At 45.4% G+C, this 23,423-nt stretch overlaps 1 protein-coding gene across 20 annotated transcripts in view; it reads left to right on the plus strand.

The window, feature by feature from the left end:
• Window positions 1–23,423, plus strand: part of TCF4 (transcription factor 4) — a 224,452-nt gene that overhangs the window by 81,919 nt on the left and 119,110 nt on the right. The gene's annotated exons all lie outside the window — the stretch shown is intronic.

Consider the following 23,423-nt stretch of genomic DNA (forward strand, 5'->3'; position numbering starts at 1 on the left):
GGGACAAAATTCAATTTCTAGAAAATCTTACCCTGCTAGGAAAACCATTACTGGGCAATTTTAATATTTTTTAAAATAAAAACATTGCCAAAGCCCCTGGGTTTTGCAAATGAGCTACAGTCTTCCTGTTTTTCTGAGTTGTTGGCAGTCATGTGAGGGGTGAGCAGCCACCTCAAGGTAGCGGCTGGGGGACACGGCTGGCCGGGGTGCAGGCTGGATTTGCATTGCAGCTGGAATGCATACATGTGGGAAAATCTGGGAAACAAAACAAATTTGGTGAATTACTAGGTCATTTACATAGCTGCTCTAGTCATGGTCCGTTAAACAGGCAAAAACAATGGGTTTGTTCTGCTCTCTAGTTAAGGCACAGAATGTGTAAAACAATGCCGAGCGAGCTGGATAATTAATAATGGTTCTGAGCCCGGGTGTACCTCAGGTCTGAGCTTCACAGCATGTTGAGAGGGTGAATCGAATGAGGCGTTAGCTAAATAAGAGCAGCTCATTTTGCCGGGGCTTGGTGTGTTCCCCTGCAAACCCCAGAGGAGGCTGCAGCCTCTCCTGCCCGGCCACGGTCGAGCATCACCACAGGCTTTGGCTGCGCCGCGTTGGGCCAGACCCGCTGCCCTCAGCGTGGCTGCATCTCCTGCCTGCTGGGGCTTTGCTCTGTATCAAAGGGCACGTCCAGCAGGGAAAACCATCATTGCTTTTTGGAGGAAGATGCGATAGCCTGGGAGGAAAAAAAATAATCACTTTTGTGGTTAGATTTTTAATTCCCTTTCCTGCAACTCGTTGTGACAGTTTGGGTGACGGCTTCTCGTCCCCAGCCTCGTGTCTGCTTGGGACTTGGCACATTTGGTCAGATGCACAGAGTCTACAAAATCAAATATAAAACAGTTCTAGTGAAAATGATAAAAAGGATATGACAGGAGGGTACAGTAATTCTCCACAGCATCATGCCAATAGATACATCTTGCCATATGGTCTGAATTAGGGACAGCACCAGTTCTCACACTGTACAAGGCTGATGCTATACGAGGTCCGGGCTTTGATCCTTATACCATGTGAAATAAAAAGATATGGAGCATGCATTTAACAGGAACCATCAGTACTTTAATTAGATTATATTTCTTTTTAAGTTAAATCAGAGCACTCTGATATATTTCTTTATTCTGCAAACTTTTTACTATGTGATTGTGGTCTGAAGCATATTCCATGGTTCTAAAAAGAGTACAGAACGAGCAGTGATGGAGAAGGATATTCTGGGAAGCAAACATGCTGACTAAATGTGATAAAGAGGAAATTAGGCCAATGATCAAATATTAAAAAGAGTGGCATTGTGTGTGTATATATATGTGTGTGAATTATCCAGAAAAAGCAGTTCTGATTAGTTCTTGGATGAGGAAGCTTTGTAAACAGATCAGCAAGAATTTGGTTGCAAGCATTTTTAATTTGTTGTTTAAATACCTTTTAATGATGATATCTGTATCAACATGTTCATATCTGTTCTACCATTTATATTTTCATTTTTTACATCACTAGAACTGAAGATTCCTGATTCTGATTCACATTGCCAGCAAATTTTACTTTTCCAACTATGTCTCTAGGAGATTTTTGTTTGTTTTTCCTTTTTACATTTTCACTTTCATGTACATCTCATGGACAGCAAATTGATTCCAAAGCCAGTTTTGGCCTGCATTTGTAATTGGCTGAGATTACAAATCTTCCATGGTATGGGGAGCAGCACCCAGAAGGTAACTGAAAATCTAGGGAGAGAGCTGGTTTTAGGAGAAGTGTGCAGGTGTCAGTAGGAGTTGGCCTGATGGCTGCAATCTGCTTAATCATTCTTTATTTCAAGTAGCAAAACAAAGCAAACAAAAAACTAAAGGAAGAAAGGTGAGAAAATGAGTGAAAGTTCAGAGTAGCTGTTGCTGACTGAGTGTTGAAGTGGGCTTAAAGCCAGGACAAGACTTGTAATAATGTTTAAAGCCCTAAGTTACCTGCTGCTGTTGGGGTGAGGTGTGCAGACAGAGCAGCTGGTGTTCTGAGCCTTGCTCATGGGCTGCTGTGCTGCTTCCAACCTGTTTTCACAGGGAATGCAAAAGTGATGCTGTGGAAAGGCACAGCATCAAGGGGACTTGGTCCTTACTAGAAGAGAAGTGTAGCAAGTCTGCACAGCTACACTCAAAATAAATAATATGGTGAAAAGCATATTAGCATCCTAATAGTGAAGAAGCAGCTTGGCAAAAAGTAACTAAGAAGGAAGGGCAAGAATATATGATGTAGAACATCAAGTTCTGGGATTGTGTGGAATGAGTGTTGGAAGAAAATCTGAAAGCAAAGAGAGGAAGAAAGGAAGAGCTGTACATGAGGTGAAGATAAATAATCATGAGAGATTACTGCCATGCATAAAAAAGAGGAGGTCAGTAAAGTAGGTTTTAGGACCTCTTAGAGATGGAAAGGGTAATTTATTGACAGATGATGTAGACACTGCTAAAAAATAAATGGATTTTTCGCCTCAGTGTTCACAAAAGAGGATGGGGAACAGATGCCAGAATCAGATATAAATTTCCCAGGAGAGAGGCAAGAAATATTGAAGGAAACAGGGATTATTCCAGAATGGGTGATCACACGGTGGGTGAGAACATCAGTAGAGGGATTAAACTCTATAGAGGAGCCATCACAGAGTTCTTAAGGTAAGAGAAAGGACTATTTCATGTTCATGGGGAAAAACCAACCAACCAGACAACTCCCCTCCATTCCTTAGTACCCTTGGCTGTCCACAGATACTGCTGAGGGGAGATCTGTGTTCCACCATCACTGCACGATGCTTTTGTCCCTTAAGAATTGTATTGACAAGTGTTTGTGTGCCTGTTTTGCTTATTTAAAAATATTTTGCAACAAGGAGTTTGGTCTCCACGAAATGTACTGTCCTGTTTGGAAGGGAAACTGAGTCTGGGGCCATCCTTAGGCAATAGCTCGGTTGGGTCAGGAGAAAATTGTCTTTGAGGAGACTTGTTGCAGATCAGCAAACAGAAGGTAAAGCCTTTCTAAATGGTTTCTGCTAGATGGTGTGTGCTGCCTCCTTAGAGAAAATCGTGGATGCCTTTTAGTTCTGCCAGAATAAGCATATTCTTCATCTGAGGGGAAGGTTGATATTGTGTGGTCTGATGTTCCCATCTGAGGGTGAGAGACTTCAGGTCATGGAATGGTTTCCTCTTAGTGGTGTGTGGAGGGTATTAGACCAGGGCACACAAACCCCCCTGTTTTGTTGCTGGGTTTACCCAACGGTTCAGAGTGAGCACTCAGCCAGTCTGGACCTGGTTCTGTGAAGAACTGATGTCCAAAGTTTTGATGATCTTCTTCCCAAGTCTCTTAATCTAGAGGAATCATACTCTGGCTGGCACAGGCTTCAGTGTAGGAACTTGAGTGAGTTTCACGCTGCCATGAATGACTGAGCTTAAGTGTTGGATGTAACAATGGATTTTCATCTTGGGTCATTTTGCTGGCTTCATCCTCGAGTCCAATGTCTCTCCAGAGGCATTTTTGCCTTCACAAACTTGGTATCAAAGGTTCCCATGCCTCTTCGTGGTCCAGACTTGTTAGTTTCTTGTTCTCCTGAGGTCTGTGTGTCTGAGGGACTGGCAGGCAGTAGCGCTGAGGCTGGAGGCAGAATGAGAGGCTTGATCTCCCTTGACCAGGCAAACCTGAGGACTGAGGGAACAAGTAGAACATGTAACACAGAGCTGTGCAGGGCTGTGGACTTCAGAATAGTGATCTTCCTTGGCATGTACATTAGAAGAACATCAATTAACATTTACCAGTATTTGGTGGATTGGGGAAAAACTAGCACAGACTGAGCTCAGGTTGTCCATTTGTCAGAGGAGATCTTTGACATTTGGATACCAAGCTGATTCAGCAAAACACTTTGTTTAAAATTTTGCAATACTTCAGAAGTATAATCCAGATCAAATATCACACCTCTCAGGCAGAAATTTCTCTCCATTATTTGGGATATTTTTTGTAGAAGACCAATCCCTTCTTTCTGCTGTCCTCTTAGTGGAGTTTTACCCTCTTCCCAAATGCTGCTGCGGACATATCTTCTCTGCTGGTTTCTCATCTCTGCAGCTGCAGGGTAAAGGTTCCAGCAGAGAGGCACTACTGCCTTCATCTCCTCTTCCTGCCTTGTCCTACAGAGTGGAAATGTGCTTTGGTTTTGCTGGTCATCCTGAAGGGAGACACTTTCTGGTACCTCCACCCACGCTTGCTGGTAGCATCTCAACTGATGACGGCTAGTATCTAAGGAATGGAAGTACTCTGAGTAGATAGATCTCATGAAACTTCTGGCTAAATTTAACTAGATCTTTTAGCTGGAAAAGTATCTTGTAGATGCACTGTAACTTGGGTAACACTTTGTAATGCCTGCTTATCATGATGAGAATATGCTTTGGCTTCAGCAGCCTTCTCTTGCATCACCAGCCTCTGAAATAACATCTCTTGGGATGCAAGGGATTGCAGAGGAATCTCTGAATAGGTGATAAATTCTCTCATAATCCTTGCTTTGTGTGTGGAAACACCCAAATGCAACCAGAGGCTGAGCTTATTGCCTGTAGCCCTTCTCTTGTCCGTGTTTAAATTCCTGGAGCTCCCTGTCACCCTCCTGGTCGTGACCAAATAGCATCTTTATTGCTCAGTGGAGTCCATATGCTGAATCCACTACATTTCCACTCTTGATGGAAATTGCAGAAAACCAAGAGGTTTCAGAGCATGAGAGGCTACAGGAAGAAGTCACATATAAAATTTGTCAGTTTTTCTCCAGAGCATGCCCAGGTTATTTGGTGTGCTAGACTTAGGGCTGTTGAAGATGAAGATGAATTTAATTACAGAGGCACTTTGGCCTCCTGTTGTCAATATAAAAGCCACCTCTCTTCATGTCCATAAGCAAAGTTTTCCACATGTATGACACACCCAAATTTCCATCCATCTTAAAATATATTCTGGCCCTTTTGTTGTGGTTGGATTCAGGGTGATGAAGCTCCAGCTTTTGCATCCGTGGGCTTCCCTCGACTAAGTTTAGAAAATGCACCTGAAATCCACGGTTGAATTGTTTCTGGAGAAGAGAGCAAGGGGCTCTTATCACCCGCAGAGTCCTGGGTTTACAGTAAGCACATGAAATCTGCTTGGGTTTAGGTCAGCCTGGAGAGTCCCCTTCCTGCCCCCCTTCCTGGGGGTCAGCCCAGTGGGGTGCCAGGTTAGCGAGGCAATGGAAGGATCTTTGGTAGGTCTGTAAAGGCCAGCCAAGCACGGCCAACTGAGCTGCCTCTTGTTTAACTTGCTCATTTAAATAGCCAGCCCTTTCCTGTGTGTTTTGTTTGACTAGGTTTCACCTCTTTGAATGGCAGAACTATTCTTTGTCCGACTTTGATATATTTTTTTTTTAACATGTGAAATGGTTTTGATCACGTTATATGGAGCTGTCATCACACCCTGAACAGTTGCAATTTGGGGGCCTGCTCATGTGGTGCACACCTGTAACATGTTGGGAACGGACTTGGCTTTGAAGCTGGACTTGTTCTCTCATAAGAGCCCACATATTTCTTCCATCATGTAATGAGATTTGCTGATGATACAAAACGGAGGGGAGCAAGCTGCACTTAAAAGAGAGGCAATATAAAATACAGCTCTGGCCACAGGCCTGCAGTTGGATCCATCCTGCCACGGTGCAGAGCCCTGTTGACTTGAACACGGCCCTGAGTAGCAGTAAAAGTCTGGTTGTGAGGTTCTGTTGCTACAGTTGATTTTCTTAATGCTTTCAAGATTTTTAAAACGTGGAGTAAAATAATTCATTAAACGTAAAGAGAGATCGAAAGCAAAAGGGGAGGAAAGGGAAGATGTGCTGGTGGAAGTAGTTGGAAAAAGCTGGTGGTTCAGAGACTGGGAGGTTATTCCAGATGTCAAGGAGTGAGGAGTGGATGTCTCTCCTCTCCTGACCAGAGACAGAGAGCAGCCAGCCACGGGCCCCTGCGAGGAACAAGGGGCGTGTGGGATCTTAGGAGGCTTTAAAAATGTAAAGAGGACATTTCTGATTCAGCTACGGAGATGAAAGAGGAGGGAATCAAACTGCATCAAACCCAAGAGCAATGACGCTGAGCAGCAAAGCAAGCAGGAACCTGGGTTCTGCTGGCTGTGGAGCTGAGCTAGAAGCTGAGCAGCAGAGTGAGGAGCAGGCTCTGGCCAGGGTGTCCTGAGCAGCCTGGAGGGGCTGCACTCTGAGCCCCTTCCCTGCTCTGGGCAGGCTCCTCTTGCTCTTTAATGGAGAGAGACAGATCTGAGGGTTGATGGAAAACAGCGCGTTTCAACCTTCACCCAAATACAAAACAGGTTCGTTTTTGCTTTGGGTATTTATTTATTTGTTTCTGAAGCTAATGGCCTGAGATTCATGAGCAAAGGTTGAATAAAAGTCAAAGGAAACTATTTTGGCACTTTATAAGGGATGAGTGAGGCCACATCCGTAATCCTGTGCACGGTTCTTGTCACCTTATTATTAGAGCTGTGTAAATCTGGCAAGGATTTGTATTTGCCAAATATACCTCTGGCCTAGATTTGGACTTATATTTGGAATTCAGGCCAGTTTTAACGCCTGTGCAGTTTGTAATTTTTGCCAGTTTTAGGCAAAATAACAGGAAAGAGGATAATGAAGGACAGAAGAGTCAGGAAAGCAGAAAACTAAGAAGGGGAGGACACTAGGAAAAGAGAAGGAAAAAAAGGACAAAGGAGTACAGAGCCCATTTCTTCTTTTCTGCTTTCTCCAGAGCCCTTCCTTAACATATCCTGTCTTTTCCCTTTTGTCCTTCATTGTTGCTCTCTTTGCAGTTCCCAGAATTAAATAAATTCAGCCCCTCTCCTGTGCTCTCACATTTGTTTTTTAATTTGTAAACTTCTCCTTTAACCTCTCCCTCATAAATTCACTCCCTCCCACCCCCAACTTCATTTCTTTTCCTGTGCCCCAGAGTCCCTGGGTGCATGTGCTGGCTGTGAACATGTTCCTGGTCTGCACATCCCATCCCCAGGCTTTGATGTGCCTGCATACCAGCAAGATTAAAAGTCTAAGGGCTGAAAAGTCTTGCGTTCAGGCTCATGAAATAAGCCTCACAAACACGCTGCTGAGACAGAGAGATGTTATTTGCTGATGTTGTTTCATCTAGCGTGGAGGTTGGGTGGAAGGGGTAGGGATGTGCTCCCTGGCTGTGGAAACCCCCCCCCCCATGATTTTCTCTCTGAGGGTCTCTGTGCCCCATCAGCAGGGTGAGCGTGTGGGAGTTGCTTTCCCCAGGGCTTGGCCCTGGGGGCTGGGCCATGGGGAACGGGCTGAGTGGATTCTGCTAAATTAGGGGAAGAGAAGCTGCTGCTTGCTCAAGGTCAACAGCAGAATCAAAGGCAGAACTGGAATAAAACCCAGTAAGGAGGGGCAGGAAGTCCAGGTTCTGGCAGTAGGTAATACTGGTCTCCTGCTTCAGTTAGTGACTTTACATTCTTGGGAGCTCAGAGTTTTAATTGAAGGCACTTGAGCTTGCAGGTTGTAAGGACAGTAGGATCCTGCTGCTCCTCCTTGGTATTGCTGGCTGCTGTTATCCATCTGAGAGACCCCGGTACAGCCAGGTGCTCCATCTTGGTTCTGCCCCCTCCTTCAGCAGCTCCCACGGGAGGGGTCTGTGCCTTCTGTCCCCTCCTCGATTGCCCAGCGGGAAGGGACGGGGCTGGTGGTGTTGCCTGTAGGTGGGGTGTACAGAGGACCCAGGTCTGCCTTGGTTCTGGTTGGAGCAAATGATCTGTCTGCTAGGGTTGCACTGGGTGGGTGGAGCTGGTTTCTTCGTTGTTTGGTTACCTCCTTGGGTGATGATTCATTGATTGGAAATGTGGGTTTGTACCTGCCTCGGAATGACATGGGACCAGAAAAGGTGCTACAGCCACCGGCTAACCAGAGCATCCACCTTGAGACCTCCCTCACTCAGAGAAGGGGAAAGACAGGGTTGCCTCCTTCAGGGAGGTCCCTTCTGGAGGCTGGGGGGACACTGCAAGGCTGTTTGACCTAGTGACAAACGTCATGAGGCTGGAGCTGAGCAAAGGCCAGATGTGACAGGAATTGCACACAGTTCTCCAGCAGAGAAAGTAATATAGGGACGCACTGATGGCCAGCACTAGAATGAGATACCATCAGCAATTCCAAATACCAATACATTTCTATTTTTAATAAATATCCTGGTTAGTGGTTTGGTCACAAACACCAACCAACCCGGGCAGGTTATCCTGAAATTCCTCCTGGTTTACGTGCCCTGGCCTCATGCTGGCTGTGCTGCTCCGTAGGGTCTCGGAGCGAGTGCTGTGGACAACAGCAGTGAGGGGAGTGTGTATTTTTCTTTAAAAATATTATCTTTGGATCTCTGCTGTGTGCTTTTGTGCCTGAGCACTTCTTTTCTTCAGAGGCACGTAGCAAACTGCTACATTTTCATAACTTTCTGACAACATCTGAACTCGCAAGACTCCCGTGCCCTCCCTTGCCAGTTTGCGTGTTATCGGTGTTAAAAGCTTTGCTTCTCCCCTGCCCCCAGCCTCCTCCAGCCCTGCCAGAACACAACGTGTAACCGAGTACGCTCCTCTCGGCAGCTCTGGCATCAAGCTCCGAAGGAAAAGCAACCTCCAGGAATGGGGCAGATGATTCCCATCCCTGGGCAGCCGCAGCAGCAGGCGTGCGGTGCGGAGGGGCAGACCTGGCTATGCGGCACCAGCTGATGGTTGTGGCTCAGGTCTAGAGATTTACCTGTTGTCACTCGGCTCTCCCAGAGAAATGAAGCCTCTGTAATTACCCTGGGAGGGGGAGGAGATGGCGGGTTTAGTGCCTTTGATCTGCAGCAAGAATAGGCTCGGCTTTTGGAAATTTAATTTGAAAGAATCCAACGTACGCATCTGCTTTTTGTGCTGCAGTTTCTTTGGAGCCAAAACCTAGACATTTATTAATGCAAATGTGTGGATTCTGCTTGTCGGAAGAGGAGGAAGCCCATTCAAAACCTAAGTTGACTTCCTTTATAGCACTAGAAAATCTTAATAGGTCTGATGAGTGCGAGCGTTGTGGAGTTTATAGGCAAAGTTCTGGGTGAGCAAGCAGGCAGCATAAAATGGTAGGACACTTCTGGGAGCATAACATTTTCTCAGAAGTAGAATATATGGGTATTTCCAAGGTGCTAATGAAAAGAACGGGGAGGGGAAATTCTCTCAATAAGCAGTTTAAAAACAACGCGACGAGCGTGTCACGGAGCAGCTCGGTGAGCTTGCCTGGGGGGGGAGGTGGAAGGAGCCTGCGCTGCCCGTGAGGGAGCGGGGGGTTTATTTCAGTTGCTCTGCTGCTGCCCAACGTGCTGTAAAATTAGTTGTGCCTTTAACTTGAACACAATCCAGAATCCAAGGTAGATACTTTCAAAACATGACTTAAGCGATGTGACTTGTTTTTCTGGGGGCTTTGCATAAAAACTGAGTAAAGACACATTGGACAGAAAAGCAGGCAGGAGATGGGCTTTGGCTCAGGTAGATGTTCCATCAGAATTGCCCCCATGTACCTTTTTTTCCTGTTCCCTGTCAAACCTGCCAAACAGGAGCTTGGTCACTCTCTGAAATAATACAGTATAAATAAAAATGTATATCTTAAAACATATGTAAAGAAGCTCTGGTGGGTCTGTGTGACAGCAGAGCTAAAATAAACCTGAAAGGTTTTGTTTGTTTATTTTTAAATTAACCTATTTTCATGCAGAGTGACTGGAGTATATTTTCAGAGTTTAAAGAAATTTCATTAGACATTCACCTTTCCTTAGGTGAGTGTCTCTGTGACAAGAACAACTTTCAGACCTGCACACTCAAATCAGATGACCAGTTTTTAGCTTGCCTTTGAGAACTGGACTTTTTCCTCCCAGCTGCCTTCATTTCTTCCTGGTGTCTTTTTGGAAATTGCCCTTTTCTTTACATTACTGGTGCAGCAGGGTTTCAGCAGAGTTACAAAGGACTGGCAAAATCTCTCTGACCATGGAAAGACCAGGTTTTTGTTTCAAGTTGTGCAGGTTTAGCTTTGCTGATGGGGTTCCTGGGTGGGAGCAGGTATCCCTGCTGTCGCCGCGGGGTGAGCCGGCGCTGGGCTGTGGGCGAGTTGCCCAACTCATCGGCTGGCACAAGGGTTTGAGACTTGGTATTTTCCCCCCCTGCACTTACAAATGGCTTTCTCTTGGTTTGTCTTACAAACACAAGTCATCTCTCTTCCTCTGGTGGCCCAGGTGATGTGGCTGCAGTCGGTAGGGTTTTGGTTGCTCTCCTTGGGCTTTGTCAGTGCCCAGGAGGTGGCTGCGGTGGCTTTGCTGCGTGACAGCAGAACCTGCTCAGGTGGTGGTGGGAGCCATCGCTTGAATTCATTCTCCTTCCATCCAGCTAAATGTTTTGAAGGGGACAAGGTAGCTTTCAGTAAACATTACCCACTGTTGCTCCTTGGGCAGAACAGGCTTAAATATTCCCTTTGGTTGCACACTTCCTGCAGCAGTGCCCAGGCATCCTGGTGCTCAGGCAGGGAGGAGTGGGGATGCACCCCCGGCTTGGCACGGGGCCGTGGCCTCTTCTTGGTGTCCATCTGTCCTTCTGGGCTGTTGGGTGTCTCTAGGGTGCTGGAGCCCACTGGGAGCACCTCAGGGTCGTGGTACCCATGTGCCCAAGCCACAGCCTTGGTGTCTGGTGGCCCTTCCTTGCCCTTCTTCTCCTGGCTGCCACGGTGCCCGTCACCCACCCAGAGCCGTGGTCTGTTCCTTTCCCTGTGACACCCCAACCTGCCGCCTCTTCAGAACGTCCAGCTCTGGTGGCAAACCTCCCCTGGGCAGGGCAGGGAGGGCAGTGGGGCAGGAGCATCCCCTCCAGCCCCGTGCCCTGCCCCGGGGGCAGCAGGGGGCTGGGGAGCCCTGGCCCTGGCCCCCCTCCCACGCGGCGCCGGAGCCCAGACAGGGCGATTATGAAGACGTCAGTCGGAGCGGAGGCAGCGAGAGGGGAGACGCGCTCCAGATGAGGTCCTGGGGGAGCCGAGGAGGGTCATTCATGTACGACCATGTGTATGTGTCTGACAGACTGTGAAATGGTGCGTTGTTGCGCGGCTGCGCTGCACCTGGGCCCTTCATCTGTGATTGATTGGTTTGGTCATGTGTAATGGTCCCATCTGCTCCGTGTTGTTTTTCTTTTTTTACTTATAAACACCGTTCCCAGCGGCTGGGAGAGGATGAGCTCGGGTTTGTCATCTTCACTTACACTTTAGCTCAAAAAAAAAAAACAACAAACCACCACAGAAAGAAGCGGTCAAGGAGGTGAGCTGGAGAGGCTGCCCCAGGAGCACAGCACCACCATCCTTCTTAGTTGCTGCTTCCTGCTCCAGCACGGGATTGAATCCCGGCTGGAATCCGGCTGGAGCAGGAACCGGGAGAGCCCCCGAACCTGGGAGTGAAGTGATTTGCACAAATCTGTGGATAGTGACTCTTACTGCAGCGAGGAGTTTTTTTGTAACCGAGCCAATACTTAATTAAAACCGCTGACATCATGGTGTTATAATTAAGCGTGGCATTAATTAAGCTGGAATAACGATTTTTTTTTTTTTTTTTTTTATTAAGAGCTGCTCCAATTGTATAAGCGCATGATCGGCAAAAACAAAATCATTTTTTATTAAAGGAGGAGAAATCTGTCCCCGTGCTCGGTCTCGCCGGGACCGGGCTGGTGGCAGGAGCAGTGGCAGCAGCGCAAACTTTGGGGGGCTTGGGGGTGAGCGGGGAGTGCGAGGGGGTGAAGGGAGATCTGGGGTTGTGGGTGGGTCGTTGGTTGTTGGGGTGTTTTGGTTTTTTTTTTCCTTTTTTTTTTTTTTTCTGCCCCAAAAATGCTGATCGGCTCCTGGCATTCTGATGGCTAATTATGCATCGGAGAGCTTCGACAGCTGCATTCATCATCATAAAATGTAATAATTAATGACATTCCAACAAAGAAAAATATGCAAATGAGAACTCATTAGCATTTTCATATTCAGCTTTGATAATGCTTTTGCTGACAAGGTTGTAATTAATGAAAATTCATGTCGCAGTCAGGAGATTGGATCGGTTTCATTCCGCTCACAATTCCCAAATGCTTGCATTATGGAAAATCGGCGGCTCTGCCAACTTTTCAGGGAAGAAAAAAACACACACACACACACTAAAAGCACCAGATGCAAATTAATGGTAGGGAGCCTTTAACTCTTTAAAGCCCTATCCCCCGAACTGGCTCCCCCCCCCTGAAAAAAAAAAACAGAAGAAAAAAAAAGATGAAAGAAAAGCACCAGCCCCAGTGCAGAAATAGTTTGATGCGTAAACATCAGGGTCTCTCAGAAAGAGCTCTTGAATCTTCTCAGGTTATGGGAATTTCTGTCCAACTTTTTCTTTTCCTCCCCTCTGTTTTTACTTTTATTGTACCTGTGTCCTAGTGAACTCTGAGAAAATTAGGCATCTTACGTGGTCTGTTCTCTCCCAGCCTTATCCAATTAATTCTACAATTGTTTATACATCCCAGGTTTCCTCATGCTTGAACAGATCCATTGGCATCAGCTGGATGGTGGCTGAGCACGGGGAGCAGGATGTGGCCCCAGCTCTTCCCTGCTCCTTAGAGGACAGGCATTCACCTCTGCTATTCTGCCAGTGAGTTCCTTACCAGGCCTCCAGGAAAGCTGGCTTTGCAGCTGCCTTGGCTTTGGGAAAGGGCTGGAATTGTGTCCCCAGCATTGACACCTGGTGGGGCTCTGGCACTTGGCTGGGTGTTTCCTGAGGACTGTGCTGCAAAGTGCTGAGTCGCTGGGATCCCCCAGCACCCCACGGGGAGCAAGATTGAGTGTTCTCAGGGTGGCTGTGGCACCTCGTGCCGTGCCATGGACATTGGGACCTGGCTGTGGCACCTCGTGCCGTGCCATGGACATTGGGACCTGACTGTGGCACCTCGGGCTGCCCAGGGTGGGGCAGGGGTGATCAAACCACTCTTGCCAGGGCTTTTGCAGCAAAAGCCAAACCTCTGGCTGCTTTTTGAGCATCAGTTCTGCACAGGTCGTGGGACTTCTGAGAACTTTTTGGAGCTCAGTACTGTGCGACTTAATTCCTACTTCTGTGCGGAATCATTTTGTCATTTTTTTGCGTAAGTTATTCTTTGAAACCTATCAGGTTTGACTTTTTTGGTTTAGTTTCCTTTTGTGTGGGCAAACTGCCCAAGCAGATGGTGCAATGTCACCTGTAAGCAATCTGAATCCATAGGTTCATTCTTACATTTCGCAGAGCTTTGTGTTTCCTTTCTATAGGGAACAGCCATCGCGGGGAGACTGTTCAAGATGGTGTTGCTTTTTATGATTCCTCTTACAGAGATTCCTGCTGCCATTGGTTCTTCCTCCCCCCCCCCCCAGATTCTGTGGGTTTGGGCTCAGTGAAAAATCTGTGGTTTAAGAAACTTTCCCAGTATTGTTGAAATGGCAGGAGATTAAATCCTTGGTCATCTTTAAAAAGTGTCAGTGGGGAAGTAATACAACAAGTTGGAAACATGTTTGATTGTTTAGATGCAGAATGTTTTAGTTGTAGGTGTTCAATGTTTCCTTTTAAAAAAAATGAATAAAAACAAACTGCCAGCACCTCTTAGAGCAAGTTTTCTCTAGGAATATTTGTTGTTAGAATTTCTTAGAGTAGGAATTCCAAATTTCTAAGCACCCGTGGAAGGATCTGTGAGAGTTGGAAGTTTCTGAAAATCAAAGCCTATTGGTAAGAATTATATGTATCAGGGTACTTAAAAGTGCAATTAATAAGTTATTTCTGAGGCAAAAAAATGAATTCCTCTTGCTGGAGTTTACCAGGTTCTTATGGCTCTGATGTCCGTTTAGGTCAGTTGGGAGATTTGTCTTTCCAGCAGATCCACTTCATACAATGTGTGCCTGGTCCTGGGTGGGACCTCAGGGTGCTGGTGTGAGACTGGCTTTAACAATCTGAGCTGGTGGTGGTACCATCAGCTTCCCAGGAGTTGATTGCCCACTGGTAAGGACTGGGAATTGCCTTGGGGAGGGTCAGACACTGCTGGTCAGCTTCTGCAGGCAGCCCCTTGACTCCAGGGGTCTGCTGGCAGGAGTACGGTGAGAAGGATTTGTATTTAAAAATCTACAAAGAAACTGTGCATAACTTAGTAGGCTTACATGCATCTCTCCTGTACAAATACCTTAAAAAAAAATCAGAGGCCTGATTTGTATGTTTTTTCTTGGGGGAGAGCTGAATAAAACAGTATTCTTTCATCTTTATTTCAATTTCTGGGGAATGGAAAGCAACGGCATCTTGACTGGACTGAGAGATGGTTTTGTACTTGGCATGAAGGGAGAGAAGCCATTGTATCTAAGCACCCCGTGCATCTTACATGTGTTTATTTGATCATATAAAATCACTGGGCACTGTGGGGTAGAATATTGAGAGCTGAGTGCTGATTTCAGCGTGTGCTGAGTGACACTCCGGGTGTCTGAGGAAAGCAGGGTGCTCTCAGAAACTTTAACTTAGGAATACCTCATTCTTCTGGTAATCAGGCCTTAAAGGGATGCATCTGAAATTAGTGACTGTTGCCAAAGGGGAAAAGAAGAATTTATGGGATTAGAAGAAATAACCAGCTCAGCAGTGCTAAAAAAGAATAAAAGGATAGGATCATTTTTAACTCCTTGCAGTGTTTTGTGGTGAGAAGCCCATTCCCAGTGCCATGCTGGCAGGAGGTGGGAGCACTGGCTGTAGTGAAGCATCCAGGGGTTCTCAGTGCTTTTGCAGGGCAGAAGAAGAAATTATCCCAGAAATTATCTTTTTCAAACCCTGGTGAAAGAGGAAACCCAAGAAGATGAGGTTATCTTCTTCTAATTCAGGATTTTTTTCAAAAATACTTTGTTTCAGGCCCATTCTGGTATTTTCTTTATTGTTGTAAAAAATAAATTTTATAATTAACCAGGATATTTTATGCTTTAATTCCTGAAACCCTTACATTGTGGTTTTTTTTTCTGTTTTCTGGGAATTAATCCCATTTCCTGTGAATGACAGCCTTCGTTTTCCAATCCACAGCAAAGTCCTGAGTCAATTGGCACTCTGGTTTACCTTGGAAAAAACACCCTTGCACTTTCTGTGTGAGTGCTCTGACACTTGCAAACCTTCTTCCAAGTTCTGCCTGGCTTCCAGATTGCACCTTTTTGGAATATTATCATTCCAGTAACAATCTACCTGGGAATGAAAAGCAAACTAATAATTTATGATCAGCAGTAGAAATATTGGCTGCAGTTGCTGAGGCAGAGAGTGGAAAGCTGGGGGTGAACCAACCCTGGTCCTACCAGGGGTTTTTCCTGGGAACAAAACATTGCAGAACAGTTAAAGGGGTTTAAAAATGGCTGAAAGTTAAAATGTTGGAACTTTCTGGCTGTTTTACAGGTGACAGGTTAAGTCTGCCAGCACCTTTCTGAGCACATTTGCTGTAAGAATATTTTTTCCTCAGAATTCCTTAGGGTAATAATTCAAAATTACTGATCACCCACAGAAGGAGCTATGAGAGGTCAGAGTTTCTGAAAATCAAAGCATATTTGTCATAAATACAGATACCAAGATGCTAACCAAGTACCAGGGGTGTCACATGTAGCTTGCTTTTCCTTCCTGATATCCCAAAATTGTGAAACTTGTGCTCAAGTGTGGTCTTATGTCCCAGGGAGGTGGCTGAGGTGCAGCCTGGGGCTTGGTAGTGGCTCTAGGGATTCTGGAAGCTTCCACATTCTTGGTGTTGGGTCTCTGATAATTGCTTCATGAAATTTTGGACATCAACATCCTAAGTCTGTACTTAGAATAATTTTTAGCTGCATTAAATTTTATATCTGATATATGTAGCTTTTTGATAAGAAGACAAAGAACAGTACCTGGCTTTTCCTTTAACTTCACTTTTCCATTCTTTTTCAACATGGATTGTTTAAAACTAGGAAATAGGGAAAGTAAATGCTCTGGAAATAGGGAAATAAATGCTCTGCCAAAGTTTCTGTTTTCTTTCATTAATGGCTCAGAAAATCGTGCATTTCAAAATAAATCCAGGCCCAAATTTCAGATTTGCTAATGAATTGCAGAAGTTTAGCGCTGACAATTGCTGCACTTAAAAGCTCCTTGGATCAGGTGTTGTCTTACCATATGGACATTTTAATTAGTAATAAAAACATTGATCAGGATTTAGTAGTGGCATCTACAAAGCACAAATATCTGCCTCGTTTGGCTTTGTTTTGCTGGTGTGAAATTTGCTGTATTTCTCTTTCCTCCTCCCTTCTCTGCTCCATTTCTGTGCCCACATCTCTTGCTGTCGGTGGACAAGCAGCTTGTCTTGTTGGTGGGAGATTTTGAAGGAACGAGTTTATTCCACGAGCCTATAGAGCTAGATTCCAGAAAACATCCATTTTCAGCCGTTTTTCTTCTGCTTGGTCCTAGCCCAGTGGCTCACCGATGCCAGGAGTGTTTTAAAGAGCCATTATCTATTTGGGATGTGCCCAATTAAACAATAAATAGTTTAGAATGGCACAGGCGCTCGCTCTCGGGCTGCCTGGGAATTTCTCCGTGAAAACAGTGGAATCCCAGACAAAATAAACTGCCCTTGAATGTGCAAAGGACTGGGGAGCTGAGGAAGGCTGTCTCCAGCCCTGTGGGATGGTTCCCTTCCTATCGAGCTGGTTATCCCAGCAGAGCTGAGGGTGATCCGTGATTCCTTGCTTTTCCCCAGGACTCTTAGGGATACATTTCTCATCGGGGTGCTGGGATGAGACCTGTGGCTGTGACAGCCCCCAACAAACACAGAACCCCTTCTCTGTGATCTCAGACAGTGACCTGCAGTAGCACAAACGTGGTTGGAAAGATGTGACTCTGGAAGAAGCTGGTGTCCTTTTAATACACAGGGATCTTTTTTCTTAGTTGTGTTTTTTTTTTTCTGGGGGGGGGGGAAAGTCCCTTTTTTAAAATTAAAACGTGCCAGAAAAGTATGCATTTATAATGACAGGGGTCTTTGTTCCAGTGCCTGCAGGACTACATGCTAAATCAATAATAAATGGAAGATCTGTGTGTAGGGCTGCAGCACTGGAGCCATGGATCCCACTCGTTCAGCCTTGGCTTCCTGATGCTCTTTGTTCTGCCAGGCGTTGGGAGCCCTGCCTGCCCTTCACCTCGCCTTCTGCCTGGGCTAGGCCTGAGCTCTCCAGTTCAAAATAGTAACTTCTTGGTTTACCTAAGGACTTTTAACATCTTTAAAGCGTTTTCTTTCCTTTCCTGCTTGATTGTTTTGTTTGTGGTAGCAAAAACAATGATGGTTTGGCAAAAATGTAGAAATAATGATAGATTTAAAGTAACTTGAAAACATGTTCTTACAAGGAATGACAGAACACATTTAAATATATTTTTAAAAAAATACATTTCCCCACTGAAATGGATGTTTTCAAAGTTCATCAGTGACTGCTTCACTAAAGTAACCTCTGGTATTAGTGATTTTTTTAAGTCTCAATTTCCCAGCATCTTAAAATAGGGATGGGTTTAAAGTTAAATTTGATTTGATTTGGTCGCTGTCAGGGTAGACACTGAGCTTGTCAGAGGGTGTTGTGTGACAGGTACAGCACCACGGTAGCCGTGTTTATAAAACCCCCCAGGTTCCCATCAAACAATTCCCAGTGTTCCCAGCAGACCCCAGGGCCTCCCTGCTCATTGGATAGCTCCTGCTGGTGGGATGGCTGGTGGGCTTCAGGGCCGTGCCATCCCAGCAAGGGAACCCTGCCATGAGCCTTGATGAGAGGTAGAATGAAATTCATTTGAAAAAATACTGATTTAAGCCTTAAAAATGATGGGAGCTACTAACTCCGAACAAGAACACATCCCAGAGCCCAGTAAGGGCTTTGCTTTGGCAAGCTGTGCACCAGCAGCTTCCACTGCCACCAGTGACACTGGCTTGGATTTACTCCTGCTGATGAGATTTTGTTTAAATGCCTAAATAAGGATGGAGTTTTGGTTACCTACTTTATTTTTTGCATCGTGACCCCAGGGCACCGCCCAAAGATGGTTGTGCAGTTATTTCTGCAGAATTTATTTCTGAAGGGTAGCAGACCTGTCTGATATCTGACCAGAATAATGACAAGTTCATGGAAGTCCTTCTGTGCTCTTGCACAGAGGAGGGTCTTTGTGAGGAGCTCTGGAAAGACTAGTTACTGTTTTCAGCCCTGCATCTCCAAATTATTTAGGAACTTCCTTACGTGCAGCTAATTTGCATGTTTTTTCTTCTAATTATTCCCAGTATTCCAGGTCTGCTTCTCCAGTGGCTGGCTACAAGGATTTCTTTGTAAGAGCCCAGGGTTCTGGCTGTTCAAAAGGAAGGGATGATGGGTGGTGGGTGCTGTACAGAAAGACTTAATTTACTGTTGGCATCTTTGGTTAATTCAGTGGTAGGATTTGGCAAGGCAAACAAGACAAAATCCTCCTGGTTTATGGAGCTGTGGGCTCCTGCCTGGTGATTGCTCAGAGTTGGGTCTAGTTGTGTGCAGAGAACATCTCTGTAAGGTTGATGGGTGAGAAGGCTCCACCTTTTTTGCCATAGGTCCTAGAGTCATGGACCTCGGAGCTGGAAAGATCTTTCAGACCATCAGTGCTGTTACCTTGCCTCTGTAGCAGTTCTCCTGGCAATAAGGGGCCAGTCTGGTAAAAAATACCTACCCAGAGATGGAGGTGGGTTTCCATAGGGTGACTTCAGGATGGCTCCTGCTAGCCCTCAGCCTCAGGGGTCCGTGTCCTTCGATGGGGTGGTGGTTCTACTGAGAACTCATCACCAAGGCTTTGGAGACAAGGATTTTATGCTGTTAGCTTCTTTTTTCTTGTCTTCTTTGGTCTTTAGCAAAGTGCTAATAACATTTGTGGTAGTTAATAAGAGACATGCCCAACACTTAGCAAGGTTACCAGGTATAAAAATGGCTTGATCAGGAGTACTATTTAAAGTAAGACCAAAAGATTTTGGAGAAAATGCTTTTGGTGAACCACCTGTGCCTGTACAGCTAGCTTGGTGGAGAGGGTGGAAGCTTTGGAAGGGCTGTATGAAAACTGGAAGGCTGCAATTCCCAGGATTTAATAAAAAATAAAGTAAATCAAAGTAAAGTCTATAGTCAAACTCCTTAATTGTGATGCATTTGCTGAGTTTCCCTCTTCCATCGTCGGCCCTGCTCCGATGCCATATGGTCTACCATGGAACATTTAACTTGTCAGATATAATGGATTGTCCTGGAAGCAGATTTTTGCTTTGAGCGTTCGGCTCCTTTCTTGCATTTCAGTCTCAGCTCCAGGCTGCAGGATGAAGGATTGTGGTGGAAATGCAAAGAAGAGACACGCAGTTGATTCCCCTTAAGAGAGTGACCTATATGCCACAAAATTTTACCCACGTAAAGAGGCATTATCCCTGTCACTGACCCTAGCAGGCTGCATGTCAGAACCATTTAAATTTGTCTGGACTTAACAGATTGTGCAAATGTTTCCGAATCAAGTGCTTAGGAATAATAAAGCCTTGTCATTTCAACTTAGGCTGCAGCGGCGCCGCTCGCGCTGGCCCAGGGATGAGTATTATTTATTGTGACCTACATGTAACCTAAGCTGCCTGCCTTGTAGACCTTGGAAATCAAGTTCATCTCCCAGGACTACTGAAACTTTAAAAAATATAGGATCTGATGAGGAACCCAAAGAGCCATTACTCTCTGGGCTGTAAAGTAGAGGTTAAGGTTGGGAGCGATCCTTTCCCCAGACAGGCTGGTAGCAATTAATTACCATCCTAGTTCTGGGGCTGCACCAGGAGATGGAAGTTCCTCCTGGGTGTGTTTGGACCTCTCTGAAGGCAGGGAATGTGCTGGGGTTGGGAGGGGGGAATTGCTTTGGCAGCCGTGGGTAAAGGGCTTCACTGGAGGACCCTTAAAGCTTGGGCAGACATTAAAAAGTTTCTAGAGAAAGTTAAGCAAGTCGTTTCAGAAACAAACATGATAAATGACAAAGTCTTCCCTGGATCCGGTTTTTTAAATTTTTTTTTTCCTCACTGAAGTATAATAAAAAATAATCAAACATTGTCCAGAAACCGTAGGTAATACTGCTTTCCCGTTCTGTGAAGTCATTAGGATACAAATCTGGCCCTGCTAAAGATACTCAGTTTTATTTAAAATTGGCAGCCAATATTTCACCTGCAGAGAATGAAGTATTTGGGAATCAGTCTGCATTTTGCTCTGCAACGTAGCGTTCCTTTCAGGTGTGAAGTTGGAATTGAGGAATGGTCAGGGGTTTTTTTTTGTGGTTTGTTGTTGTTTTTTTTTTCATCAGCGTCATCATCTCTGCATTTGGCAGCCAAAGGAAAATTGTCAGCAGGAGGAGGTGGGAACTCCCTCTCTCAAGGACTTTTCTTTTTTTCAGCACAGGTATCAACCTTCCTGGTGTCTTTTTACCAGTGAACTTTACCATTCTTGATCTGCTAGGGCTGGAGAGAGTGTGTACCCGTGCTGCGAGTTTCCCTGTAGTCTCAGCCCAAATTGTTTGTTCCCCAAATGTTTAGGAAATGTCAGTTCTCAAGTGTAAAAATCTTATTAGGGTCTGCATGCCCTCTGCTGGATATTGCCGATTGGAGACTCTTGGGTATTTCATAATATTACAGTATATTTACCACATCATTCCTGATGTTTTGCCATACACTGGGAAGCTTGTCGTTTGTTTTGTCTGCTTAGCTAACCCAAACGATCCAATCCATTGTTTTTAAAACACCAAAATGCTCACAAAAATAAATGCTAGCTTTGTTTTTTGTTTTTATTTTTCTGTACTGAACAGTGTTACAAATAAATACAAATTCTGTAGCAATGCATAGCTTTTTAGTCTCAATAATCAGGCAGTGTTAGAGGCCCAGGTAGTTCTGTCTGTATGCAGAGAGCAAGTGAAAATGAGGGAAAAGCAGGAGGGGAACTGCTGCAAAGGCACTGGGGCTTTTGGTGTTGAAACTTGAATATTTCTCTTTGCTTTTAAAAAAGCTCTGTGGGCGCTGGTGGCCGGGGCTTGTTCCCTTCTCTTGGGTGTGTGGATGGTGCTGTGGGCTGTGTTTGGGCTTCAGGCAGGAGCGGGGCTCAGTAGCAGAGCTGGGGGGTGGGTTTGGTGGTTTTGGGGTCCTGCTGCCGTCACCTGAAGTCCCGAGGCTGAGCCTGCTGGGGAGGAGTGGAGCTGCCCAAGGAGGGTGGTTTGTGCTTGTCGTGCTGAGGTGTGGATTTGAGCCCTAATCTGAGCGATAAGGCTTTTGATCTCTTTATCCTCGCTCGTGTCCAGCCTGGTTTGTTTTAGTAGCCTTTTAATAAACGCTACTGGATAGGGGTGGTTTACAGACCAAAGATTTAGAGCCCGGGCTTGGGCTGTGGGAAGGTTTATCATCCCCTTTCAATGCCGTGTCTTTCATGGCCTTAGATCCTTATCTAACTTGTTTTAAAGCGATTCTGTTTTCATGCTCGAGTGAAACCCCAGGTTTCCAGATCCGTGATAAAGATCTCCTGAACTGGTCCCTGAACAAATGATGAGGGATCACCCTGCCGTGTATTTTGATTTAAAATAGCCCTGTGAGGCTTACTTAGGATAAAACAATATCCAGTGCTTTACATTCAATTCTTATATATTGATTTCAGGTCTGGACTATTATTACAACATGTTTTTATCCCATCTCTTTATGAAGATGTTGCCCCTTTTTATTATTCTGATTCTGTAATGTTAGGTAATACTTTGGGTTTATTTTTTGTGGTTTGTGCCTGTCTTCATCCCCTGCCCATCTTTTTACTTTTAAAGGTTCCAAGAATGAGAAGGGTAAAACGTGGTGAATGGGTTTACTTAAGAGTTTTTGTTTCTCTCCAAACTAAATGTGCCTATTTCCAGCGGGATACAGGTGTTCAGGCTGAGATGATCATAATTATTTCCTCTAGACTGAAAATCTCTGCACACATGAAAAGGAAAGGAGACTAAAGATGCTTATGAAGTCAGACGCATCTTCGCTCTAAATGAGGGATTGTCTCCCAGAAATGCTCTTCCCCTTCACAGCTTTTTGAGTGGAGGTGCCTGGTTGCTCGGGGCTCGCTTGGACGTGGCCACTTGAGCAGCATCAGCCTCCGCCAGTCGAGCAGCAGAGCCCATGGCAGGGAGGAGTCTTGGAGGTTCCTTCCACTTGTTAAATATAATTTCTTCAGGCAGCATTGAAATAAACAGTTGTTTTGTTTAAATACCTAATTTAATTATGAAAGTTTATTATTCTGGTCTCAATTAGTGCATGTACTTGATATTAAGCTCGTTAATGTTCCCTGTCCGGGGTGTTATTTATTGGTTGCACAACGGCAGCGATGGCTGCGCAATGGCAAGACCTGCGTGTCCTCTGGTTAACTTCAGGGTGCTGAAAACCTGTTGCAAAGGGTGCAGCGAGCTTGTTTGGGCTGGATGAGACACAATCCACCCTGTAGTGCAGCTGTATCACCCGGGCAAGCACCCAGCTATTAGCGTCAGACCTTTATTTTATGGGATAGTGTGATAATCTTTACCATCTAATCGGTTTTGGTGAGACTAGTCAAGGGCTGAGGGACCATTCAATATAAATCTGGCAGAATATGGACTTTGATTTTCTCTCTTCACATTGTTATCTTTTCCAGTGTAGTTTTTGTGTCAAAAGCAGGCAAACAGGGAGACCACGTACTGCCCTGCAGCAGAGCTGGTGTTCGGTAGATTACAGAAATAGATGGAGCAGTTTGCCTCAGTCTTTTTGCATGAGCTCCAATATTTCGGGAACCGACAGCAGTGGCAAAAAAAAAAAAAATAGGGTCTGATATTTTGGTGGAGTGACTGAATAGGGATAGAAAGGAGCGTGGAGCTGGGGGGGTCAGTCCTTTCCCTTCAGCAGACAGTGCAGCCTTTCCCAGCAAGATGTATGTGTGTGTATGTGCAGGGAGGACACACGTATGGGGGGGGTGTGTGTAAGGAAGGAGTTTGGCCTTCGGGGCATTTCAGCCTTGCCCATTGAAGCATGAGCTCTGGCCCGTTGAGCTGACTCAGTGCTGAGGTGCCACTTGGGCACTCAGTTTTCTTCAGATTGTTCAGGTGAGCTCTGTGGCTTTATTTCAGTTTATTTAGAATTGAATTCCCTTTGCATTTTGGTGGTACTGTTTAAAAAAACAAACAAAACGCCTCTCCCTTTGTGACGGTGCTTGCTCTGGCATCGTAACGTCTCTTTCAGAACCACTAGTGTTTACTGCACAGCAGTGCAAGTGCAGAAATCCTCTGTCAGGGCAAAAAGATCTTTGTGCCACGTTT

Source organism: Apus apus, chromosome Z (genome assembly GCF_020740795.1).
Source record: "Apus apus isolate bApuApu2 chromosome Z, bApuApu2.pri.cur, whole genome shotgun sequence".
Lineage (NCBI taxonomy): Eukaryota > Metazoa > Chordata > Aves > Apodiformes > Apodidae > Apus > Apus apus.